Here is a 21,899-nt window from a genome sequence, read left to right on the forward strand (position 1 = left end):
GGCTGTGGTTCTAACAAATACGAAAGGAGAGTTAGAGTGATTTAAAAGACACGAGGAAATGTGGAAATATAATTATCATAATTTTTGTGTAGAGAGCTCTGGGGGAGTTCAGTAAGTAAAGCAACAACTAATGAAACAACCGGTTTTCAGTTATATTGTTTTTTTAGCGTATTTAAACTGCTCAAAATAACCGGTTTCTGGAACAACCGATTTTCGTTTTTTTATTTCTATTATTTCCTCTATTAAACATTGAAATTGAACAAAGATTCAAAAGTCATGACTGCCTCGACTTTAAGAGACATTGAATGAAAATATTAATTTAAATAGGCATGTGAAAGAAAACTTAGTCCGTTCATCGTCCGGTACTTTTCTGGAAAAGTGATATGTGGTTGACAACTAAAAAGGTCACCAGTATTCTCCTATTGATTCTAATTTTTTGAAACTGCTCAAAAACCATGTTGTAATCGGGGATCATACCACTATTTGAGCATCGTGGATAGTCAACGCCAAAGAGTGAGAACTGAGATTGAAGATCTCTATTTTTCGTGTCAATTTGTCTGTTTTCAAGGGCTACAAGCAGACGAAGGCATGTCATGTAGACACAGGCAGCAGATCAGGCGCATTCTGTTTTTGTTGTAAACTATGAATGAATAGTTAAGTTTAAGTTTTCTCCTTATACTATGTCACAGGTTTGTTGTGGCTCCTCCTACCTGTAATCTTTTAAAGCGAATGGAGCATTTTAGTTCCCTGATACCGCACTTCGCAAAATACTTGCAGACTAAGGGATGGTGGCATTCTGCAATACAAGTGATGGCCGACCACGACAGTGAGAAACTACCATATATACCAGATGGGGCGAGTGCCGTGCACTGCGTGTACAGGCATACCATCTAACAGCCCACACCACGTGGTAACAGGAACATTATTGTCTCACCAACGCTGTCCCATGTGTTTGTTGCTTCTCTCTGTTGGCGTTGTTATTAAAATAGCACTGTTTGTTTTTCCCATTTTCAATAATAACGCAATATTGCAAAGCATTGCAGATTTTATGAAAAAAGTTAGTCTTTTTTTAAAAAAGGTTTATTAAAAAAATTTATCACTGTTGCAATGGCTACTTGATATTTTGGCTTTTTTATTCAGTTATTAGTAAAAAAAATAGAACCACCTGTTATAACCGAGAGCAAACAAATACCGAGGAATACCGGTTATTCAGAACTAAAATACCGTTATCGGTTTCAACGAGTCGGTTTTTCCCACCCCTACTTCCCTGTCTCGAAAGCTAGCGCGCTGCGCTTAATGCCATACGAGCTGGCCATGACTCCCCTCTATCTACAATCACGTAAATTTAATGTTTGCTTTTCCTGAAATATGATCCAATTATCACGTTACATAAATTTTTAGTTGTTAAAGACTCGAGATCGAGCCCCTTTAATCGTTAACTACATTTGTGGGGTAATTTATTACACCGCGCGTAACTCTTTTGTTTACAGTTCCGTTCCAATTGCAACGTTGTCACTCTGCTACTATGTAATCTTACTACCGTCTGTGCTCTTGCGTCGAGCAAGAGCGTGGTAACCAGCAACCATCATTTCCGTAGGCACCTACCAGTTGGGGTCGAAATTTACCCCACGAAGCTATAAACGTTACTTTTATTATTTGTCATCAAAAATTGATGGAGCTACGTGTGAATGATAATCGAATTTTCGAGTTATTGTTAACTGGTGATGATTGCTGACTCATTGAAAGCATCAGATTTTTTTTCAGGATATAGCCGAGTTTAGTGACAATGAAACAGAAATACTTGATTATGAAACTGAAAGTGATGTAGGGGCCGATGAAGAGGCAGAAAAAGAGAACGTTCGTGAAGAGAACAAGGAAACGGCGAAACAATGTGGCTATTTAAAGGGAAAAATCCGTTATAAATAAGATTAACAGGATGGGACATCGATATTTTACAAAACAACTTGGCGTGGCCTTGATCAAAGCAAATACCAATGAGAGAAAAAAGAATTCCTGAAACCTTTCTAGGGACGTGCAGCTTGTAGTGGACAAAGTTCTTTACAAAAATTTTGGAAATGATACTAGGGACGACGAACATGCAGTGGAAGAACAAGCGGTACCATTTCAGCCAAAAAATACAAATGAATCACAATGCCACAAATGTCCACGCTTTAAAGGTATAAAAACTACGAAAATCTGTTATAAATGTCAAAAACAGTTGTGGAAAATGCTTTCCATTGCCAACATATTTGCTTTGGTTGCGATGAACCAAAACAAGTGCTTAGTTGATTCGTTCATGTACCTTATTTCACTTGTTTTATTGATATTCATTGCTTATTTTTTTCCTTTGAAGTTTCTTAATTAATCATTATTTAATCTCTAAACATGTTTTTCAACGTTGTCGAAGTCGATTTACTTTGTTTATTTTTAAGCTAATCCCAAAAACTCTGTTTAAGAGGCCAATGTTAATGTAAAGGCCTTAATTGTCGGTAAGATAAGGTTTTCTTTTCTGATCAAGAATTATTTTTCATAGCCGCGCGGAGTGGCCGCGCGGTTAGAGCCGCCATGTCACTGACTGCGCGGCCCCTCCCGCCGGAGGTTCGAGTCCTCCCTCGGGCATGGGTGTATGTGTGGGTTATTCTTAGCATAAGTTAGTTTAAGTAGTGTGTAAGTCTAGGGACCGATGACCTCAGCAGTTTGGTCCCTTAGAAATTCACACACATTTGAACATTTTTTTTATTTTTCATAAATAGAAGCCTTCCTCTTATTGGTTCATGACAATTGTTTGGCTAAAAAACGTAAGTTTCAGATGTTTTCTGTTTTGAAGTCGAAAGCTATGCCACGAAGTTACTGATGTCCGTCTAAATAGCGAGTGCAGTTAAGGATTAACTACAACGCAAAACTGTCGTGCATCTACAGCAGCGTTTCTCAGCCTTTTAGCATTTGCGACCTAATTTGCAATCATAATTTTCATTGCGTTCCTCTCCCCACCCCCTGATTTCTATATACACATGTATATATATAATGTATTTTGGCGGTAAAGCTACAAAGTTACAAGCCTTATAAACTGCAAGAACAAGTAAGTTTATTGCTATTTCGCAAGACAGATCCGCTAAATTGACAAAACCACAAGTGACGGCCGTTGTTGCTCTCTGTTTTACATGTAGCGTGCGAAAAGTTGATGGATTGCCTCAGGGGAGTGCGGGGAGCACAAGGAAAGTAGCAAGGCAGTGGCGGGCTGCAACGACGTGAGATGGTTGAATGTTCTCGTATTTCTTTTCGAGAGCTGACGCGTCTTGTGCCTCGTACCAATCAGTTGCAATTCGAAAATGACATACACAAGTAACATCAGTTCGTGAATGCACTTTATAGACCAAATCATATTCAATTATGGCTCTTATTTACAACTGCTTGCACCTTGTGCGGATGATACAAAATGGTTCAAATGGCTCTGAGCACTATGGGACTTAACTTCTGAGGTCATCAGTCCCCTAGAACTACTTGAACCTAACACCTAAGGACATCACACACATCCATGCCCGAGGCAGGATTCGAACCTGTGACCGTAGCGCCGCGCGGTTCCAGTCTATACCGCCTAGAACCGCTCGCCCACTCCGGCCGGCATGACACAAAACTTCAACGTGATGCTAACGTCTCTGTGTCGCTTCTGCTTTTTTAGAACCACAAATCTCATGCATATGTTGGTTGCCTGCCGAACCAGTTCCCACGAAACTTACTGTGACAAAGCCGGCCGGTGTGGCCGTGCGGTTCTAAGCGCTTCAGTTTGGAACCGCGTGACCGCTACGGTCGCAGGTTCGAATCCTGCCTCGGGCATGGATGTGTGTGATGTCCTTAGGTTAGTTAGGTTTAAGTAGTTCTAAGTTCTAGGGGACTGATGACCACAGAAGTTAAGTCCCATAGTGCTCAGAGCCATTTGAACCATTTTACTGTGACAAAGAACGCGTTTCCGCAGTCTATCGAGTGTGAAGATTTTTTTGTCCATGTAGGGGTTGTGGATTATCGTCGAAATATACAGCTGTATTTACATTCTGCCTGCTTTTGCAATATTACAGTGCACATCCATATGTACTTCTTCGAACGCAATGTGAAAGTTTCAATGAATGCAAGTCATAACTACCCTTCTCTAGCCAGGAGCTGACTTAAATTACACTGAAGCGCCAAAGAAACTGGTATGGTCATGCGTATTCAAATACAGAAATATGTAAACAGGCAGAATACGGTGCTGCGGTCGGCAACGTCTATATAAGACAATCTGGCGCAGTTGTTACATCGGCTACTGCTGCTACAACGGGAGGTTAACAAGATTTAAGAGAGTTTGAACGTGGTGTTATAGTCGGACCACGAGCGAAGGGACACAGCATCTCCGAGGTAGCGATTAAGTGGGAATTTTCTCGTACGATCATTTCACGAGTGTACCGTGAATATCAGGTAACTGGTAAGACATCAGATCTCCGACATTGCTGCGGACGGAAAAAGATCCTGCAAGAACGGGTTCATCGACGGCTGAGGAGAATCGTTCAACGTGACAGAAGTGCAACCCTTCCCCAAATTGCTGCAGATTTCAATGCTGGGCCATCACCAAGTGTCAGCGTGCGAACAATTCAACGAAACATCATCGATATGGGCTTTCGGAGCCGAAGGCCCACTCTTGTACCCTTGATGACTGTACGACACAAAGCCTTACACCTCACCTGGGCCCGTCAATACCGACATTGGACTGCTGATGACTGGAATCATGTTGCTTGGTCGGAAGAGTCCCGATCAAAATTGTATCGAGCGGATGGACGTGTACGGGTATCGAGACAGCCTCATGAATCATTGAACCCTTTGCTGACTGGAACCATGTTGCCTGGTCGGACGAGTCTCGTTCAAAATTGTATCGAGCGGAGGACGTGTACGTGTATGGAGACAACCTCATGAATCATTGAACCCTGTATGTCATCTGGGGGGGGGGGGGGGGGGTTGCCGAAGCTGGAGGAGGCTCTGTAATGGTGTGGGCGTGTGCAGTTGGAGTGATATGTGACCCCCGACACGTGTAAATACGACTCTGACACGTGACACGTACGTAAGCATCCATTCATGTCCATAGTCCATTCCGACGGACTTGAGCAATTCCAGCAGGACACCCCACACGTCCAGAATTGCTAAAGGGTGGCTCCAGGAACACTCTTCTGAGTTTAAACACTTCCGCTGACCACCGGACTCTCCAGACATGAACATCATTGAGCATATTTGGGATGTTTGGTAACGTGCTGTTTAGAAGAGATTTCCATCCCCTCGCACTCTTACGGATTTACGGACAGCCCTACAGGATTAATGGTGTCAGCTCCCTCCAGTACTACTTCAGACATTAGTCGAGTTCATGCTACGTATGTTGCGGCACTTCTGCCTGCTCGCGGTGGCCCTACACGATATTACGCAGGAGTACCAATTTCTTTGGCTCTTCAGTGTAAATGCGTTGTGCAGTACTGACATAGTCCTATTTACAAGTGTATTATGTCATTTAAATATGAATTTTAATTGTTTATTATATCAGAACATATTTTGTTTTGCTTTGCTTTCAGTAAATTAATCACTTTTTTCAACTCATATGTTTTTCTTTTCAATAAGCTCTCACCCCCCATTCAGAGTTACCAAGCCCCTCTAGGAAGGGTGCGACCCATATGTTGAGAGGCGCTGATCTACAGTGTCTGATGCGTAGTTATATTTCTCCATCGTTTGACGCAGTTGCACTTCCTGCTTGAGAGAAAATGCAAATTATTACTCTCTCATGGGAATTTTAGTCATAGGACAATAATAGTTGGTACTTTTATACCCGAAAGTCCGAAGTACCCTTAACGTAGTTCGGCAGCGTTGTCCCTCGCCCAAGCTCGATTTGTGAAAGAGACGTTAAGGTAATGTAAATGCAGCCTCAGTCTCTCAAGTACTGCGAGCAAACGTATGTTACTGGAAGTTTGTACCCTAAGATTCGTCGTAATACTCTCTGCGGCTCTCCCCGTAAAAGTCCCAGTGTCACTTCACACTGGCGTCCAATTGAGTGCTTAATCTAGGTGAGCATTTGAGTGGTTCGAAACGAAGTTTTTACCTTTCCTGCCCCTCCCCCCAACTCTCCATCCGCTCTCCGTCCTTTACTCTGTTTATAGTCCTACGTCACGAGGCTCCCAGAAGACACGTCTTACCTCACTGGCTGACGTCATATTCCCTGTGATAATGTTCGCTACCAGCAGACGCCATCCTTTCTGCTATGTGAGACTCTGTTTCGCCTCCTTGTACAGTAGAGAATACGACACATCCTGTCAAGAGTGTTTTGTTACTCACGCAGCTTGTGAGCCCAGTTTCTCGGCATAAAAAAATGAAATTTCAGAGTCTTGCGGTAGAGGATGGCAGTGCTCCCTGTTTTCTTGCGTTGTGACCGTTCACTTTTCCGCTTAAAAGTAACGTAGCCCCATCGTTAACCCCTAATCGTGAAAGGCATTTTTTATATCCCAGTTCTAATCCCACAATTGGTTCACAAAACTCTACACGTCGTTCTTTATCATTATCATGAACGGCATGCAGGAAACACAAACGTCGCCGCAAACCACACCAAAGCTGACATCAAGGTAAACACTTTGTTTCATGCGTAAATCAAATTTACCCCTACTTTTTGTTTTTATCCATGCAGAGGCTACAGGGATGTAGGGGATACGGTCCTCAAACAGAACTCAGCACAAGGCGTGAAACTACCTACCTACGGTACTGTATTCGTGCAGAAGATACAATCTTGCGAATCATTCGAAACACCCTGAAGTTGACTATGACTGTTACAACACACAAGAGGTAATTAATATGTCCTACAGTACATATTTTCACATTTTATTGTAAAAAGAAATCACAGCAGTCATAAAAAGAAAGATTATGGTTTAACTGTCCGTCGGCGACGGGCACAAGCTAGGAAAGGAGAAACGGTGAAAGTGGAAGGTAGGTCGTGGATGCGAACGGCCGACCTCCTGAATGCGCGACCAGTCACTTACCACTCCGCCATGGCGTGCAACCTCAGTCGATCGAACGCTTATAGCGCAGCACGCACGTTAACATTAAAGTAAATGGACAATTATTGATATAACTGTTCACAGGACCAATGCTCACATGAATGGAAACTTTTTTGACCATGAATTCCGTAAGAATAACACACCAACAAATTTATAAGAGTGCCTAGCTTTTTTGACACGAGACTATATTCACTAATGGAAACAATACAGTGTCTAATGCTCACCGAAAACATCGAACAACGGCAATGAAGAAGATATGAATTCCCGCAGGCATTTTAATTGCGTAAGGATACCGAGAAAATTCTAGTACCCCAATGTAAATACGTTACCTACCACAGGGATACTACAACCACAGATGTCACAAATAAGAAATAACGTAGGTTAATTATTGACTAAATCAAAAAAGAATTTCACGTCACAACGATATGATTAATACATTCATTCGCAGATGCATGAGAATCTGAAGACGCTGTAGATCGCTTCACGTCGGCAACAGTTTTAAATACGAGTAATTTTGCTAGCGCTTTCCGGTCACCTGACAACTACTACGAGGGAATTAATGTATCGACAATTAATAAATCACATTGCCACCATTTTCAATTCATCTTAACCTACACTTCGAATATTCACCAATTCGTTTCTTAGTGTTTCACCAGTAAAGGCCCCACTACCAATTCTGTAATGAATCGAGCTCCCACGTATAACGTTAGCCTACTTTACAAACGATTTAATGTGTCAAATATTTGACTTAAACGTACAAGTGACGAAAGCTTACAAGAGGTGTGAAATAATGTGTGAAGTTTGTTGCAGGTCGTAAGTGTTTCCCTTCTCAACTACTGGAGGCATATAATTTGCGTAATTTGCTCGCCGTGAATTACGCTGCCTCGAGACATTCACAGTTTTTAACAATAATACTTTAATTATCGTGCTAATCTTGTAACTTAAGACCTGGATGGTCGGAAGGGGATCTGAACCATCGTCCTCCCAAATGCGAGTCCAGTGCGCTAGCCATCGTCCAACTTCCATCGGGATATTAGGAAAACAGGAAGCCGCCTGATAAAATTTTCCAAAAGGTATAGCCGGCCGTTGTGGCCGAGCGGTTCTAGGCGCGTCAGTCCGGAACCGCGCTGCTGCTACGGTCGCAGGTTCGAATCCTGCCTCGGGCATGGATGTGTGTGCTGTCCTTAGGTTAGTTAGGTTTAAGTAGTTCTAAGTCTAGGGGACTAATGACCTGAGATGTTAAGTCCCATAGCGCTCAGAGCCATTTGAGCCAAAAGGTATAATTTAAAACCACTAACATTACCGGTTTAAGAATCATGAAAGAAGGCTGTATACGTTGAAGAGATCGGGGGCCACTGGATGTTTGAGATTGATAATATCATTATAAAACATTTTTCTAAAAAAAATGGTTCAAATGGCTCTGAGCACTATTGGACTTAATTTCTGAGGTCATCAGTCCCCTAGAACTTAGAACTACTTAAACCTAACTAACCTAAGGACATCACACACATCCACGCCAGAGGCAGGATTCGAACCTGCGACCGTAGCGGTCGCGCGGTTCCAGACTGTAGCGCCTAGAACCGCTCGGCCACTCCGGCCAGCGAACAGCGAAAAGGTACGATTTTTAAGGAGATGGGAACTGGATAAGACGAAAGAACCAGAGGGAGCTTTAGGCAACGTGGGACTGAAACAGTGGAAAGGAATATAATAGAAGACGAATGGGAGCTTTGAGAGGCGAAATAGTAAAGGCAGCAGAGGATCACATAGATAAACAGACAACTAAATCCTAGGAAACACAGAAGATACTGAATTTAACCAAAAGAGAAAGGGAAAGACAGCTGCTGGCAATAGGAAATTTACAAAGGAGTTTGCATATGAGAGAAGCAGCTGTATTATTATCAAAAGCTCATATGGGAAACGACTATTAAGCAAAGAAGGGAGAGCTCTAAGGCGGTACGAACATAGAGAGTGTCTATGTAGGAGAAAGAAGCTTGAGGCAATATTATAGAAAGAGAATAGCAAATACGTGAATCTGAGATACGAGACATGATACTGCGAGAAGAATTTGGCAAGGCACTGAAAAACCTAAGTGGAAACAAGCCCACTGGAGTAGATGACATTCCCTCTAAATTATTAATATCTTTGACAGACGTGACTAAGACAAACTGTTCCACCTGATGTGGAACATACACTGCCTGACTAAGATGATGAAGCACCCAGAAGAGGACTGCTGTTGAATGGTGTCGCATTGTGTTCAGCGATGAATCGAGATTCTGCAGCATCCCGAATCACCATCGTCGGCGAATATGGCAGCGACCCGATGAAAGATCTCGTTCTTCCAGTGTTTCGTAGAGGTACGGCAATGTTAATCCTGACGTCATGGTAGGCAAGTCATCGTCTGTGACTTCCTTCACCGCTCGTACTGACTGAGGGAACTATGACGTTACTACGGTACGTCACTAACATACTACGTCGTCATGTGTTACACCTCATGTGACAGAATCGTGGCGCATTTTGCAAAAGGACAGTGCTCGTCCACACAGGTCGCACGTCTATATGATGTTGCGATACTCCCGTGGCCAGCAAGAGCCCCAGATCTGTCCCCGATAGAACATGTGTTGATCAGCTCAAATGTCAACTACGTCACAGTGCCAGTAGCCAACATATCAGCGTACAGCTGCAGCAGTTGTTGACTGGTAAAGAGGAACTTATAAATATGATTAAGTAAATCCTACATAAAATAATAAAACTGATACGGTTCAGCGCGATTACATTTGGTGCATCAATGCGATACTTGACATTCAGATAGTCGTAACATACGATTAAACGACCCAAAAAGAAAAAAAAATCATTTTACAATCTAAAGTTGCTTTGTACTGCTCACGAAGTTGTGTTGATAACCAAATAAATGTGCTATTCATATGAAACGGTTAAGGGCGTAATGTATCAAATTGAACAGTCTTCATAAATCTCGATAACAGAGTGGTCGCTCCGATGCTGAAGTACACAAAAATCAAAAGGTTTCCAGGAAGAAAGTCTACTAGCTAGAAGGCGTTATTGCCGTCGATTACTAACAAATAATTGACAGATAATTTCGACATGTATCAGTTTCATCATCCGCGCCCGACGGATGATTAAACTAACGGCGAGTAGACTCAGTGAAAGTTAAAACATACACAAGTGTAATCTGCGCAACGCCAAGGATTGCAGAATTAACTGAAGCGCCGCCTGTCACTGTAATATTGTAAACATGCTCAAAAAATATTACTTTATGGAAAAAAATACGCTGCTATTCTGTGTATTTCTAAGAATACTAATAGCGCTACTGGTACACTTTCAGGAATTGCTGTTTTTCAGTTTTATGACTTCTGTCCCACCCATAATTTATTCAGCTCAAACCCTCTAGGGTCATGAATGTCTTATAGAAAATGATAAATACATGATTCAGCACTGTAACTCGTCTCACTTTGATGCGTATGACATATATATACCCTATATAAATATGTTCATACTTGTTTTCTTCAGTATCAAGACGTAGCACTGTAAAGAAATCTGTGCTGTAGCCGAGGTCTTTGATGGATGCCTGTGCGGTGATACTCGACTCGAGAGGTAGCCAGTTCGAATCCTTGTGATAGAACAAATTTTAACTGTCAGTATTTGGCAGGTAAGGGGAATAAAAGTGATGAAGTGCCTCATCACCAGTTTTTGCGCCAGATCCGAAGCTCATCACAGCGTCTTCTAGTGTGGGAGCATAGCCTACTAATATGATTTAAAAGCCTCGAGATTTCCCAGGATCGAAGGGGGGTGGGGGGGGAGGGTGAGTTTGTCAGTGGCGAATGCAATTTTTCCCTTACTGGCGCCACACGCCGACGGTTCCTCAGGCATTTCTGGACTGTAGAATTGTTGTCGTTAAAATCACATGCTCTTGTGCAAGCTGTGAAAAGTGAATATGTAAGACAGCATTTGCTGACTTTATTGTATTTAAGGACATCGTCTAACTGCAGTCGTCTTCTAAAGAAGCGATATAACGTCGAAAAAATGCTTATAGTATTTGCATTCGTACTAAAGTTGTGCATACTGCTGTTAGTATTGAATATTTGCACTAAAAGTACGTTGATACTACGTTTCTGCGGTACATAAGTCTACAACACTTTCATTAATCCTTACAAATGCTGTATGACGTTCAGTAACAACTAAAAAGCTAAAACTATTAACATAAGTTACCACGAATTTTCGGTTCATAATGACCTAACGAATATGTGGTTACGAGTGATTTCTCTAGGAATCTCCTCGCCAGTTACCGTTTGAAACTCGTCCATAGTTTTGCAATCAGCATTTTACTGAGCAGTTTATAAGCGTGGTTCCAATGGAAGAATTCTCTTAATACTGTTAAGCTTCCATCTATGGCCTATGTCGCTGTATATGTCGTAATGAAACTGCTGAAGGAAATATCGTGTTCCAACTGCAATATCAGGTTTCACCCAGCTCGCAAAAATCTCCATTAATGGTACTGATATGTTCCCGTGACATCGCAGTAAACAGCATGTGTTCCCCAAAGTGCCCTCCGTGAATGTGCTAAATGTATTGTCGGATTTTGTGACAAGCGCTCTCCCGTACTTGAAAATTTGCGGTGTAAGGAACTAGTTGGAAATGTATATAGTGCACGAGCTAGAAAAAGTGGCATGTTTTTGTCATACCAATGAGGAAAACCACACGGTCTTCCTAGTGCTCTTGTTTGAAAACATTTCTCATCAGTTATACTGAAGCAGACAGCCTCCCTTGTCACAGAAGTTTATGAAGAACCGAAGTTTTTGAACTCCAAACCGCTGAATCGAAAGGCGCTGCGAGTTTAACCTCGTACAGACTCTCCACTCAGTAGCAGCTGCTAACAGTCGGCATTCAGCTGAAATGGGTGCCGAGGCTGTCAGAGCATACTAGTGGGCTATGGCTAGGACATGAGAGTGTTGGTGGTGGTCCGTCCGTCAGATGGGGACATGAAGCTCTTCGCTTCCCGATGATATTCGACAGGAGTGGGCTATGTGGCGGCACCGATTTGACTTTCTCCCTTGTCTCAATGTTACAGAACACACTCACTACACATACATCAATTAGACTCACGTACACTCAACAGATAGACTTAATTCAGATTTCTGACACAATGAAAGGAAAAAGGCCATTGTGCTCGGAGAAAGAAAATACTCCAATCAGGTGGCTGCACCTGCCACTCAGGGCCTCCCAGCCAACAATGCCATACAACTGCTCCCTTTTTTTATGGATAATAGGATAGCTTCTGTGCTCGTTTCATGTCTAATGTAATTATCAAGTGCATGTACCAAATGTAGTCCACTACATTCCGGACCCACTAACACATATTTCTCAACGCAGCCAGCATAGAAAAAAAGAAAAACGAATACCACTCTATCATCCATATTATATACTTACATATATCGCACCCCCCCCCCCCCTCCGCCCCACCCCCCACACCCTTGAACCATGGACCTTGCCGCTGGTGGGGAGGCTTGCATGCCTCAGCGACACAGTTAGCCGTACCATAGGTGCAGTCACAACGGAGGGTTATCTGTTGAGAGGCCAGACAAACGTGTGGCTCCTGAAGAGCGGCAGCAGCCTTTTCAGTAGTTGCAGGCGCAACAGTCAGGATCACTGACTGACCTGGCCTCATAACATCAACCAAAACGGCCTTGCTGTGCTGGTACTGCGAGTGACTGAAAGCAAGGGGAAACTACAGCCGTAATTTTTCCCGAGGGCATCCAGCTTTACTATATGGTTAAATGATAATGGCGTCCTCTTGGGTAAAATATCCCGCAGGCAGAATAGCCCCCATTGATCGGGCTGGTAGGTTAGAAATTTTAAAAAGGGAAATGGATAGATTAAAGTTAGATACAGTGGGAATTTGTGAAGTTCGGTAGCAGGAGGAACAAGACTTCTGGTCAGATGAGTACAGGGTTACAAATACAAAATCAAGTAACTGTAATGCATGAGTGGGTTTAATAAAAGGTTAAAAATGGGAACGTGGATAAGCTACTACGAACAGCATAGTGAACACATTATTGTAGCCAAGATAAACACGAAGCGCACGCCTTGCACAATAGTACAAGTTTATATGCTAATTACCTCCCCAGATGATGAAGAGATTGAAAAAATGTATGATGCGATAAAAGAAATTATTCAGATAGTTAAGGGAGAGGAAAATTTAGTAGTCATGGGGGATTGGAATGCGATTGTTGGAAAAGGAAGAGAACGAAAAGTAGTAGGTGAATATGGACTGGCGGTAAGGAATGAAAGGGCAAGCCGCCTGGTACATCTTTGCACAGAGCATAACTTAATCATAGCTAACACTTGGTTTAAGAATCATGAAAGAAGATTGTATATGTGGTAGAGACCTGCAGATACCAGGAGGTTTCAAGTAGATTATACAGGGTGAGTCACCTAACATTACCGCTGGATATATTTCGTAAACCACATCAAATACTGACGAATCGATTCCACAGACCGAACGTGAGGAGAGGGGCTAGTGTAATTGGTTAACACAAACCATAAAAAAATGCACGGAAGTATGTTTTTTAACACAAACCTACGTTTTTTTAAATGGAACTCTGTTAGTTTTGTTAGCACATCTGAAGATATAAACACATACGTAATCAGTGCCGTTTGTTGCATTGTAAAATGTTAATTACATCCGGAGATATTGTAACCTAAAGTTGACGCTTGAGTACCACTCCTCCGCTGTTCGATCGTGTATATCGGAGAGCACCGAATTACGTAGGGATCCAAAGGGAACGGTGATGGACCTTAGGTACAGAAGAGACTGGAACAGCACATTCCGTCCACTTGCTAACACCTTTTTATTGGTCTTTTACACTGACGCACATGTACATTACCATGAGGGGTGAGGTACACGTACACACGTGGTTTCCGTTTTCAATTACGGAGTGGAATAGAGTGTGTCCCGACATGTCAGGCCAATAGATGTTCAATGTGGTGGCCATCATTTGCTGCACACAATTGCAACCTCTGAGGTAATGAATGTCGTACACGCCGCAGTACATCTGGTGTAATGTCGCCGCAGGCTGCCACAATACGTTGTTTCATATCCTCTGGGGTTGTAGGCACATCTCGGTACACATTCTCCTTTAACGTACCCCACAGAAAGAAGTCCAGAGGTGTAAGATCAGGAGAACGGGCTGGTCAATTTATGCGTCCTCCACGTCCTATGAAACGCCCGTCGAACATCCTGTCAAGGGTCAGCCTAGTGTTAATTGCGGAATGTGCAGGTGCACCATCATGCTGATACCACATACGTCGACGCGTTTACAGCGGGACATTTTCGAGCAACGTTGGCAGATCATTCTGTAGAAACGCGATGTATGTTGCAGCTGTTTGGGCCCCTGCAATGAAGTGAGGACCAATGAGATGGTCGCCAATGATTCCGCACCATACATTTACAGTCCACGGTCGCTGTCGCTCTACCTGTCTGAGCCAGCGAGGATTGTCCACGGACCAGTAATGCATGTTCCGTAGATTCACTGCCCCGTGGTTTGTGAAACCCGCTTCATCGACAAACAGGTAGAACTGCAACGCATTCTCTGTTAATGCTCATTGACAGAATTTCACTCGATGATTAAAGTCATCACCATTTAATTGCTGATGTAGCGATACATGAAACGGGTGAAAGCGGTGACGATGCAGTACGCGCATGACACTACTTTGACTCAGTCCACCGGCTTTCGCAATGTCCCGTGTACTCATGTGTGGGTTCATGGCAACAGCAGCTAACACACCAACTGTACCCGCTTCTCCTGTGACGGGCCTGTTACGGACCCATTTGTATGCTACGACCATACCTGTTGCATACAGTTGGCGGTAGATTATTATTGGCTCTGAGCACTATGGGACTCAACTGCTGAGGTCATTAGTCCCCTAGAACTTAGAACTAGTTAAACCTAACTAACCTAAGGACATCACACACATCCATGCCCGAGGCAGGATTCGAACCTGCGACCGTAGCGGTCCTGCGGTTCCAGACTGCAGCGCCTTTAACCGCACGGCCACTTCGGCCGGCAGTTGGCGGTAGATGTTTTGCAATGAGCGGCACGTTGGATGCTCTCTGTCCGGGTACCGTTCTGCATACACCCTGCAGGCTTCAGCTGCATTTCGTCGACACTCGCCATAGATGAGTATCATCTCCGCCTTTTCAGAGTTCGAATACACCATGGTCACAGTTCCTACAACATTACACTATCAAAGACGTCTGGTAACACGGTGTACTACAGTTGGTCTGCGTGCGGAGACGAATGCAGAATAACAATAGCAGCAAGCGCTACATGTGGACACTGCGACAGCTAGACCAAACCACAACAGTGCACTACAGCCACACTCGTAAACACGGTCGTCATCGTAAACATGTCCCTGCAGATGCTGCTCGCCACCCGTGGCCCTTGTTTGTTACAACACGCAATTGAACGTCGGAGGTTTCAAGCGTCAACTTTAGGTTACAGTATCTCCGAATGTAATTAACATTTTACAATGCAACAAACGGCACTGATTACGTATTTGTTTATATGTTCAGATGTGCTAACAAAACTAATGTGGTTCCATTTAAAGAAACGTAGGTTTGTGTTAAAAAACATACTTCCGTGCATTTTTGTATGGCTTGTATTAACGAATTACACTAGCCCCTCTCCTCACGTTCGGTCTGTGGAATCGGTTCGTCAGTATTTGATGTGGTTAACGAAATATACCCAGCGGTAACGTTAGGTGACTCACCCTGTATAATGGTAAGACAGAGATTTAGGAACCAGGTTTTAAATTGTAAGACATTTACAGGGGCAGTGTGGGCTATCACCACAATTTATTGTTTATGAAGAGTAGATTAAAACTGAAGAAACTGTAAAGAGATGGGAATTTAAGGAGATGGGACCTGCATAAACGGAAAGAACTAGAGGTTCTAGAGAGTTTCAGAGAGAGTATTAGGAAACGATTGACAAGAAAAGGGGAAAGAAGTAAGGTAGAAGGAGAACTGATAGCTTTGAGAGATGAAGCAGTGAAGGTAGCAGAGGATCAAGTAGGTAAACAGATGAGGGCTAGTAGAAATCCTTGGGTAACAGAAGAGAAATGCAGTAAATGAAGCAGGCGAAAAGGAATACAGACATCTCAAAAATGAGATGGACAGGATATGCAGAATGGCTAAGCAGGGATGGATAGAGGGCAAATGTAAGGCTGTAAAAGCTTGTATCACTAGGTGTAAGATAGATGCTGCCTACAGGAAAATTAAAGAGACCTTTGGAGAAAGAATATCAAGAGCTCAGATGAAAAACCTGTCCTAAGCAAAGAAGGGAAAGAAGAAAGCTGCAAAGACAATACAGAGGGTCTATACAAGGGCGATGAAATTGAGGGCAATATTATGGAAACGGAAGGGGACGTAGATGAAGATGAAATGGGAGATACGATACTGCGTGAAAAATTTGACAGAGCACTGAAAGACCTAAGTTGAAGCAAGGCCCGGGGTAGACAACATTCCATTAGAACTACTGACAGCTGTGGGAGAGCCAGCCATGACAAAACTCTTCCATCTGGTGAGCAAGATGTATGAGACAGGCGAAATATTCTCAGACTTTAAGAAGAATATAATAATACCAATCCCAAAGAAAGCAGGTGTTGACAGGTGTGAAAATAACCGAACTATCAGTTTAATAAGTCATGGTTGCAAAATACTAACACGAATTATTTGCGGACGAATGGAAAAATTGGTAGCACCCAACTTCCTGGAAGATCAGTTTGGATTCCGTAGAAATGGCCCGAACCAATACTTACAATCTTAGAAGATAAGTTAAGGAAACCCAAACCTAGCTTTTGTAGACTTAGTGAAAGCTTTTGACAATGTTGACTGGAATAAAATGGCTCTGTGCACTATAGGACTTAACTTCTGAGGTCATCACTCTCCTAGAACTTAGAACTACTTAAACCTAACTAACCTAAGGACATAACACACAACCATGCCCGAGGCAGGATTCGAACCTGCGACCGTAGCGTGACTGGAATACTCTCTTTCAAATTCTAAAGATGGCAGGGGTGAAATACAGGGAGCGAAAGGCTGTTTACAATTTGTACAGAAACCAGATGACAGTTATAAGAGTCGAGGAGCATGAAAGGGAAGCAGTGGTTGAGAAGGGAGTGAGACAGTGTTGTAGCCTATCCCCGATATTATTCAGTTTGTATATTGAGCAAGCAGTAAAAGAAATAAATGAAAAATTTGGAGTAGGATTAAAATCCATGGTAAAGAAATAAAAACTTTGAGATTTGTCGACGACATTGTAATTTTGTCAGAGACAGCGAAGGACCTGGAAGAGCAGTTGAACGGAATGGACTGTGTCTTGAAAAGAAAATATAAGATGAACATCAACAAAAGCAAAACGAGGATAATAGAAAGTAGTCGAGTTAAATCAGGTGATGCTGAGGGTATTAAATTTGGAATTGAGAAACTTAAGGCAGTAAATGAGTTTTGCTGTATGGGGAATAAAATAATTGATGATGGTCGAAGTAGAGAGGATATATAAAGTAGACTGACTATGTCAAGGAAAGCGTTTCTGAAGAAGAGGAATTTGTTAACATCGAGTATGGATATAAGTGTCAGGAAGTCTTTTCTGAAAGTATTTGTGTGCAGCCATGTATGGAATTGAAACATGGACAATAAACAGTTTGTGATACTACAGAAGAATGCTGAAGATCAGGTGGGTAGATCATGTAACTAATGAGGAGGTACTGAATAGAATTGGGGAGAAGAGGAATTTGTGGCACAACTTGACTAGAAGAAGGGATCGGTTGGTAGGACATGTTCAAGGGATCACCAATTTAGTACTGGAGGGAAGCGTGGAGGGTAAAAATCGTAGAGGGAGACCAAGAGATAAATGCAGAAGTAGGATGTAGGTTGCAGTAGTTATTCGGAGATGAAGAGGTTTGCACAGGATATTGTAGCATGGAGAGCTGCATCAAACCAGTCTCTGGACTGAAGACCACAACAACAGCAACAAAAAAATCAGTGCTCAAAACTTAAGGACGAAAGTAACTTTCGCATGTGTCACTGCCAAGTGACACAGTTCTATGAAGCTTGGACCATATACAGAAAGAACAGCTACAGTATATTACAGGAGTAACTGACAGAAATACGCAATGAGGTGGACAGAAATGGCACTTTATTCTAATACAATAACTACGTACGGTTCTTAATACAGTATGTGATAACCGTGGATGGCATTGGATGCTCTGCAACGTGCTCCCATGCTGGCTACGAAGTTGGCAACAAGTTCTTGTGTATGGCGTTCCATTCCTCCACCAACGGCTGACAACTGCTGGATGGTCTTTGGTGCACGTGGACGTGCAGCAATATGTCTCCTCAAAGAATCTCACACGTGCTCGGTGGGATTCAAGTCGTGGGAACAGGCAGGCCAATCCATTCGCTGAAAATCCTCTCATTCTAAGAGTTCCTCCATTTGCGCAGTTCGGTGCGGTCGCGCACTGTCATCCATAAAAATGAAGTCAGGGCCGAATGTACCCAAGAAAAGACGCACTTCGGGAAAGAGTACAGTGTCACAATACTGTCGACCGCTCATTGTACCATGTTGGAAGATCTGGACTGCAGTTACGTCCGCCGGCCGAAGTGGCCGTGCGGTTAAAGGCGCTGCAGTCTGGAACAGCAAGACCGCTACGGTCGCAGGTTCGAATCCTGCCTCGGGCATGGCTGTTTGTGATGTCCTTAGGTTAGTTACGTTTAACTAGTTCTAAGTTCTAGGGGACTAATGACCTCAGCAGTTGAGTCCCATAGTGCTCAGAGCCATTTGAACCATTTGCAGTTACGTCGTTACAACATTACGCCTTCCCACATAACACCTGCACCGCCAGAACGATCGTGTTCGACAATGTTCTGTGTTCATTACGTATCCTCATATGGCGTGAGGTGGGAACACGTAGTGTATCCAGGAATATTGGCGAACATCACCGTAGCGGTGGTCCAGGTGTTACGGTGTGGGAAGGGATAATGTTTCATGGGCGTACTGACCTCTTAATTCCGTGAGCACAGTACAGACACCGGTCACCGTTATCGTGACACTGTATTTCTTTACTATGTGCGTGTTTTTAAGGGTGTATTTGGCCATGATTTCATTTTTATGTATGGCAATGCACGACCGCATCGAACTGTGCACGTGGAGGACCTCTTGAAACAAGCGGATATTCGGCGAATCGATGCAGTGTAGCTATTATCTTGTATACAAGTGCCATTTCTGCTCGTCTCATTATGTATTCCTTTCAGTTACCTTCTGTACTAGACTGTAGCCGTTCTTTCTATGTTTGTCCCAAGTTACATCGCGCTACGCTACTTGGCAGTGACGCATCATGCGGAGGCTACTTCGGCCCTTAAGTTTTTGCACCAATTTGTTATAAGAGTTCGGTTGGTTGGGTTGTTTTGGGGGAAAGGACCAAACTGCGAGGTCATCGGTCTCATCGGCTTAGGAAAGGATGGGGGAGGAAGTCGGCCGTGCCCTTTCAAAGGAACCGTCCCGGCATCTGCCTGGAGCGATTTAGGGAAATCACGGAAAACCTAAATCAGGATGGCCGGAAGCAGGATTGAACCGTCGTTCTCCCGAATGCGAGTCCCAGTGTGCTAACCACTGCGTGACCTCGCTCTGTTTGTTATAAGAATCCTGGATATGAGGAAACGTGTATAAAACGTGAAGCTTCCAACGGATGTCTTAGATGAAAACCGGTAACGAAAATTGGGCATAATCCTTTCTTCTAAGAGTAATGTCGTGAACATCGCGATGACAAGGGACATAACTATGTAACCATCTCGAAAATATTTCTGTGCTAAGAATACGATTTTTCTGTCACGGAGCTACAGGAATTCATTGTCACGTGCAAGGAGGAATTATACTCATGGTAGAGTCACCGAAGCACAGTAGGTTGCAACTTTCCGCACGGTCTTTTCCACCGAATAAGTTGCGAAGCATCTACCCTAACGTTCGGGAAACGTGGTACAGATCTTGAGAAGAAAATGCTGTGTTTGGGAGGCCGTCAAACGACTTTGTCTCTGCCTAAGCATAAGTGCTTCTCTTACACCGTTACGACCGCTTAACTTCTGCGCGCGGAAAAACACACCTCCTTCGCAGTTATCTTTACTACGTCCGGTTGCGATAGCGATAGCGCCAGGTTTCGCAATACACTGGCTTCAGAGTCGCGCTCCCTGCAACCTCACTCTCACCTGCAGAAACTCAGGCACAGTGCTGTTGATACACACTCGTGACTCATAGATTGTGAATCTTAAATGAGTGGGCTCGGAAGACACTGTGTAATTTCATGTAGCAGAAAATGTCACCGGAGAAAGGGAAGGAATAAATTCGATTTAAGTGGTGCCGCGTTTTGGATGGGAAACGCAATACACATTCTAGCCCGAGAATAACAACAACAAAAATCATACGAGGGAGGTTTCTTCACAGAAAGGAAATAAATTAGAGTATTTCAATGTGAAATAATGAAGATAATCATTAGGTTTAGAAAGTTATTATTACACTCAGGAATCTTTTCCTCGGCGCATCTTTTCAGTAAAGTCATCAATTATGTCATCTTAATTAAACCTGCTTGTAACTGCACTTAGAATTTGCAATATAACGTGATAAGTCTTTCTAGCAAAGTAATAGTCCAGAAATAATTTTTAATTCTTTCCAAAATAGAAAATGACCTTTTCACTGAACAATTAGAAATCGTCATTCACAAGTTTCTTCTGAGCCACCCGTACAATACGTCTAGTTCTTTTTCTTGCAGAGACAACCATGTTGTTGTTGTTGTTGTTGTGGCCTTCAGTCCTGAGACTGGTTTGATGCAGCTCTCCATGCTAATCTATCCTGTGCAAGCTCCTTCATCTCCTAGTACCTACTGCAACCTACATCCTTCTGAATCTGCTTAGTGTATTCATCTCTTGGTCTCCCTCTACGATTTTTACCCTCCACGCTGCCCTCCAATGCTAAATTTGTCATCCCTTGATGCCTCAGGACATGTCCTACCAGCCGATCCCTTCTTCTAGTCAAGTTATGCCACAAACTTCTCTTCTGCCCAATTCTATTCAATACCTCCTCCTTAGTTACGTGATCTACCCATCTAATCTTCAACATTCTTCTGTAGCACCACATTTCGAAAGCTTCTATTCTCTTCTTGTCCAAACTGGTTATCGTCCATGTTTCACTTCCATACATGGCTACACTCCATACAAATACTTTCAGAAACGACTTCCTGGCACTTAAATATATACTCAATGTTAACAAATTTCTCTTCTTCAGAAACGCTTTCCTTGCCATTGACAGTCTACATTTTATATCCTCTCTACTTCGACCATCATCAGTTATTTTACTCCCTAAATAGCAAAACTCCTTTACTACTTTAAATGTCTCATTTCCTAATCTAATTCCCTCAGCATTCCCCGAATTAATTCGACCACATTCCATTATCCTTGTTTTGCTTTTGTTGATGTTCATCTTATATCCTTCTTTTAAGACACTGTCCATTCCATTCAACTACTCTTCCAAGTCTTTTGCTGTCTCTGACAGAATTACAATGTCATCGGCGAACCTCAAAGTTTTTATTTCTTCTCCCTGGATTTTAATACCTACTCCAAACTTTTTCTTTTGTTTCCTTTACTGCTTGCTCAATATACAGATTGAATAACATCTGGGATAGGCTACAACCCTGTCTCACTCCCTTCGCAACCACTGCTTCCCTTTCACGTCCCTCGAATTTTATAACTGCCATCTGCTTTCTGTACAAATTGTAAATAGCCTTTCG

The sequence above is a fragment of the Schistocerca americana genome, chromosome 1 (assembly GCF_021461395.2).
Source record: "Schistocerca americana isolate TAMUIC-IGC-003095 chromosome 1, iqSchAmer2.1, whole genome shotgun sequence".
NCBI classification, from domain to species: domain Eukaryota; kingdom Metazoa; phylum Arthropoda; class Insecta; order Orthoptera; family Acrididae; genus Schistocerca; species Schistocerca americana.